Consider the following 6,536-nt stretch of genomic DNA (forward strand, 5'->3'; position numbering starts at 1 on the left):
CTGAAGAAGTCAGTCAGGGTAAGCTTGGGAAAATGTGTTTACCAGCTGTTTCTTTCTAAATATGCCTCATGACAATTATCTTAAAATATATTCATTTGGGTTCTCTTCAAACTATGCCATCATTTTCTAATGAGAAAGAGGTTACGAGATCTGAAGGACTCCACTCACTTTTACTAAATAATCATTCTGCTCAAATTATTCACCAATTAAAATTATCACTTTGGAGACCACTTCTAAGGAAATTCATTAGAATAAAGTAAGTTTACAACAGAATGATATAAGCAACCTTTAAAATAGGCTTAAGGAAATCCTTTTTCATGAACTTAATATACACAATTCGTATAGGCTCTCTAAACTTAAAGACAGACCTTAGTGCAGCCAACTCTATTATATTATCATGGTCTGCAATGGGTTCTGAGAATACACTTTCCAAGAAAGATAACTGATATCTTAATTGGTATCAGTCTTAGATGTTTGCCATACGTTTAAAGCATTATGCATAAGCATCATATTAAAAAAAAATCAAGGTTTTTCTATCCAGTTGTGCTACCAGAAGTCTCTATCTTAATTGTCCCCATTTGGTGTCCTTAGTATTGCAAGGCAATCTTTAAGCCAAAAGTTTGTTAGTAAGTTTGGTTCTCTGGGATTTGACTATAAATATACTGACATTACTTGTATACATCTAATTTTATCTGTAAACTTCCAAGACCTTTACCCTTGACTTATAATCAAAATGATAAGCAATTACGTATTATTTCACCGGGAAAAAAAAAAAGCACTCCTAGAATAAAAAGCATTTCTTTACTATTCATTTCCTGTCTTATTAATGGGAAAGGCATTAGTATTTTCTTCATATTGGTAGTCATTAATCTTTTCTTATGTTGTCCATATGAAAGGCTTTATTCTTCGCTTTAAAAAATAAATATGAGGTAACACTGGAGTAGGACGTAAAGTAGTTCAGCTTTAGCAATATTCACATGTTTCCTCAGAAATACCAAAAGAAAAAAAAAAAAGGCAGGAGTTGTGTTGTATAGCTTACTTGCACTAAGGAGGATGCAAATCATAGCGCAAGTTATCTCCACTTAAAAAATGGGAAGCTGTGCCACTGAGTCTTCCAAGTCTAGCCTACGTTTTAGCGGAGCTCTCTCGGCTCTGATAATCTGTGGGGGGAACCGACGTGCAGGGTGGATAGACAGCCTGTGCTATTTTTGTGAAAGCAGAAACCTTGAACACCGTCTCTCTGTACTTTTGCAGTATTTCCTAGGAGTCAGAGCATACAGTCAATTATTTTTCAGAGTAATCAATGAGAAAGAAGTTTTGGCTTGAGATTTGATGTAGCGAAATGACGTCAAAAATTAAAAAAAAAAAAAAAAACCAAAAACACGAGGCTCGCACATGCGCAGTGACATGCAGCTTTTTTTTTTCCTTTCCTTTTTTTAAAGTAAGCTTTGGGTTCCTCACTCAGCCTTTGGGATCCGGCCTGCGCCGCCGGGGTCTAGGCAGCTGGCTGATGTAAGGTGGTGTAGGATTCCCCCACCCCACTCCGACCAAAAGTCTGATCCCACTCCCCCGCCAACGGGGCTCTCTTTTTTTAAGTCCCGGGAGAAGCAAGTCAGGGGAAGCAGGGCCGAACGGAGCGGCCGCCGCGAGCTTTTCTGGCTGCGCAACGCTGCGGGGCCTTTGCTCCCGGGGTTCCAGCTTCCGCCCGCTCCGGGCTCGCCCCTGCGAGTTGGCCACACCATTCCCGGGCCCACGGGTCAGCCGCGCCGCGGGGAGGCTCGGGGCGGGACCCGTCCGCTAGAGCCCGCGCGGCGGTGCGGTGCTTGCTGGAGGCCTGGCCGGGGGAAGCAAAGCGAAAGGACAGAGGCCTTCTTCATCTTGCAACCCGCCCCCAGCAGACGCCGGCTTGCGGCATCTGCGGCCCCTTCCCTCCTGATCCCCAGGCCGGCGGCCCGCAGGGCTACGAGCAAGCCGAAGCTGGGACCTCCCCCCTCGCTCACACCCGCAGGCCCGCGGCCGCCCCCGGAGGCCCCGTTAGAGGGGGGCCGCCCGCGCGTAGCCTGCGCCACGCTTCCGCACTCTACCCCTCGGGCCGCGCACCCCCGCCTCTTCCTCCCGCCGGCGCTGCCGCCCCCGCGCCTCCTTTTCGGCCCAGCCCAGCGACCCACGGCGGGGGCCTCGCGGGTTTCTGATTCGAACGACGGCCTGACCCCCAACCCCAACAGATTCCCGCGCCCCCTCCCCGGTGAGAACTACGCGGAGTCTGCGGAGGTGCCCGCCGGAGTTTGAGAAACTCTGGCTTAAAGGAGAAGCCGAGGACATCGGAGGAGCATCGCGTTCTTCCCTTTTCCTGGGGCCCCGACACCCCGTCCACATTGAAAGCAGTTGCCTGCCCGAGGCCAGCGCCGTCGAGGCGGGGACCCCGTGCCCATTGCGCGCGCGGAGACCCGCCTACGTCTAGCTTCGCGGCGTCGGCCCAGAACCTTCCGCTTGCGGCGGGCGGAGTCGCAGCGCAGCCCTGGCGGGACCCGCACATGGAGGATGCGTGAGCCGCGTCCTCCTGGGTCTTGGCCTAGATGCGCGCTTGGTGGGCTCCGGGTTTTTTTCCGTATGTGGCACCCTCCATCTTTTGTCTCTTGCGTCCTGTAGTAATAAAAACGTGGGAAAGGAATAGCACCGACCTTGTCTCAGAGAAGTCCAACAAGGCCAAGGTTTTAAAGGGGTGGGGGCCCTGGGGAGCGCTGAGAAGGAGCGGCTGACAGACTTCTATGGCAGGGTGCCTAGAGGGTATCTGCTGGTGCGGGGTTTGGGTACAGTCTTAAAGGAAAACACGTAAGTCTTTAAAAAGAAGATACTCACATAACACACACGCACACCAAGCAGCAATAAATTGGTCTTTATGCATGTCCCATTGCCTTCGAAAATGTTATGCTGTATTTCAGACATTAGAATCATCAATTTTTAGTATCAGTCTTTGGAAGTGGAAAGGATGAGTTCAATCTGTGCATCCACTGAATTACTGGAAAAGGAAGCCATGTACAGGTGTATCTTTAGAACTTTGGGGCCAGCAAAATCACTGTCATTTAAACATTTTATTGGCCTTAACACAAAGAAACGTAAAAACTTTAAAGTCTAAAATATAAGTTGATTTTAAAAGGCTTGAAAAGCAAAGAATAGGAAACAAGACATAAACACAACATCAGCATAGAAATGTTAATCTTCTCTTTCTGGATGGAAGTGTCCGAGTCTTTTCTGCTCTGCTGACAAACTTGATGGCACAACCGGTTGGTCTGCTAAAACCCAAATGTAAACTCCTGAGGCTTTTACTCATAAGAGGAGCAGAGCAACATTTAAGATGTCATATGTTTGCTTTCATCATTATAGGTAATATTTTGAGTCCACTAACTTGGTTATGGGGTATGTAATACCTTTATTTTTCATTCAACTATGTAAATATTATTAATTTTAGATTTGATGTTGGCAAAATGATTATTGTATTCTTATGACTTGCATAATTACATGCAGTTGCCAAATGAATGCATATTTAAACACTACCATTATGTTTTAATTCTTTGGGGGAGGAGGGAAGGAGATTTCATATCTAGGTAAAAGTCAGCTAATTTTTCTTAAAAACAAGACACCTTTTATTAGTTAAGTGATGTTTTAGATATTCTCACCTCTTCCCCTAGGTTATCCTAAGTTCCTCTTTGTTCCCAAGGCACTTAAAGTGCTGAGTGCAATAATAGCCCTTAAAACAGGGCAGGCTGCAGTATATGCTTATTTAATGAATTAAACTTTCTTTAGATGTCGATCTTCCACTAGGTTTCATGTCCTAGAAGACAAGCACATTCTGTTAGTAGTAGTGTCTGGCACACACTGATATTTAATGTTTTTGGCTTGGGAGAGGAATATATATACACTTGATTCATTCAACAGCAGTTTTAAAATGTGGATATTAATATCTACTTAGAACATATAAAGCTTTAACTTTTAAAATTCTTCTAGAAGCTGAAGGAAAAGAAAACATGTCTGTTAAAATTAGTAAAATTTCTTTTAGGCATGTGCAGAATATATTCCCATGATAATGGGTTTTTCTGAATTCCCAGAGCATATTTTTAAAGAGAAACAGAACAGGATTTTTAAACTGGCTTTATAATGTTGCCTTTTTTGAGTCTCATTTTCATAAAAAGATAAACGCAAAAATGATTTTGAAATTACATGTGATTAGCTTTATACAAAAGGGGGCAAAGGCTTCCACACAAATCTTTCTTGGAAACATTTTTGCAAGTTATTCAGATAATAAGTTTCATTCTCAATCAAATGTATAGTTTAATGTGTCAAGTACACTGTATATCTGTATTAAAGTCAGCTGGTACTTTAAGAAGAGTAATCTTAAATAGCACCTTTTCTTCCTTTTTTTTTTTTTTAATTGACATATCCCTTTGAATAGTTTTCTTTCTCACTGCTTAACTGTTAGAGGTGTGTACGTCATCTTGGGGTATTCAACTAGCTTTGTAAAACAGAATGGTGTTTTATTTTATAGTTAGTAAGTTGAAAAGTGAGTCAGAAAATATAGATTGGCTTTGTCAGTAAACGTAATCTTTCAGTTTTGCCATATCTTATATTTGAATTACTAACAATTCATTTATGTTTTACAATTAATCTGTTACAGTTCTCCATTTAATTTTAAGGATTTTAAAAAAGAAAGCTAGAATAAAGAGCAAAGATCTAGCTTCTTTAGTATGTCCAGTTTCAGATATAAAGTAGGAATTCTATATTGTGTTTCATCAGGAACAATACAGTTTAACCCACAGACACTGTTAATGACAAATACTCAGAATCTATAGTTAAAAATAATTTATATACCACTTGAACTTAAGTTTTCAAACTTTGCAAGGTTCCGTAAGTAGACTGTTATGTTTATAGGTTTAGCCATTTTTTCACTATTGAGCTCTTATCTCAACACGTTTCAAGTAGAAAATACATAGTAAAAAGAATTACTAAAAATGGCAGCTGTAGTCACTTCGGAGTTTGAATTGTTAAAGGACTGAAACCAAATATGGAACCTTTTAGTTTTAAGGGGATTTCTTTTTTCACAATGCAACAAGGAACTGAAAATAAAATTACAGTGAAGGTGTATTTGCCATTTTAATTATTTGTTCAACTTGTCCCTCCCCCCCAATCTCTAAATTAGTACACACAAAAACTTTAATTCTAAAGGACCTGTTTCCTTAGGGAAATGTGGAGATCACTGTTAAACTTTATGCCTCAGAGTTAAGTAAAGGGACTGTGGGTATCATTGGCTTCTGAACTCCGGAGCAAAAGACATACACCTGTTCTGGGGGTGGTAGGGACCCGGCTGTAAGTATTTAACATACTTACTCCTCTCTCTGATTGCTATTCCATTCCACAACTATTTGGGGCTTCACAAAATACCAGGACTTTATCAGAGAGCTCAAGTCAGAGTGAGATTTGAAAGATTATTATATAGGACTCACCCCAGCTAAGTTTGCATGCTCCCTTCTATTAAAGAAGAGATATCAAGAGGTTTCCTGTCTTGGCACTACTCAGCAGCAGCTGTGACTATCTGCTCACTTGACATCTGGCGAAATTGTAGTTTCTGATGGAGGAACATTTAAAGTTGACACCTGTCACTGAAACATTTGGTATACAGTTTTGAGACAAACTAGAAACCAGTAATAGACTACCTAACTTTTGTCAAAAGAAACCGGGTAAAGAATTAAAGTTATGTCAGCAAGGGAAGTCTGGTTAAGATAATTTCAATCAAGACTTTCCAGGTAAAGATTCTCTCAGTTTCTTTTGGAAATGTCCTTCAGCAACAGAATGAAGCCTAAATTTAAAAGACAAAGACATGTTTAAAAATCACATGAAAGTGAGGAAACAGCAAAGTTGGTAGTAATTTGGAGAAAGTCAAGGAAGACAGGACGTTTATCATATTGTTTCCTCGTCTGCTTTTCCCACTGAATCTCTAGGAGTGCTTATTAAATGTTTTCAATACAGTATAATTAAGTGTATGAACATAGTTGTCTTGACCCTCCAGGAATCCTGAAACCTGAAATGCCGGGTATATAAAAGCTGGACTAAAGGGGAAAACATTTGACTTTAAGGTTGTACTGACAGTAATGTATTTATCAGATTACACAGTGTCCTATGTGAGATTTTTCTCGACCGTCGAAGCCCAGGCGACTCCATCGCAGCACTTTGCTTGTCTCGCCGCACTTGGACCGGGTTCCTGGGCGCGTGGGGCTCCCTCCGGGTTCGGTCTGTGAAACTCCCTGATCTCCTGGCGGACGCCTGTGCCCATAGGGTGTGACCCTCGACGGCGCACGGCTCCCCCGGCCGCCGGGCGAGCTCCGCACGTCGGGGGAGTCGCGCAGGCTGAGCTCCCTGGTGGACGCCGACCGCGCACGGGGCGCCCGAGCACCGCGCCCTGACGTCACGCCCGGGACCGCCGTTGCCGCGAGAGGGCCGCGTTCCGGTTCCGGTCGGTTGCCCGGGAGACGCGGGTACACAGA

The sequence above is a fragment of the Balaenoptera physalus genome (assembly GCF_965194825.1).
Source record: "Balaenoptera physalus genome assembly, chromosome: 2".
Lineage (NCBI taxonomy): Eukaryota > Metazoa > Chordata > Mammalia > Artiodactyla > Balaenopteridae > Balaenoptera > Balaenoptera physalus.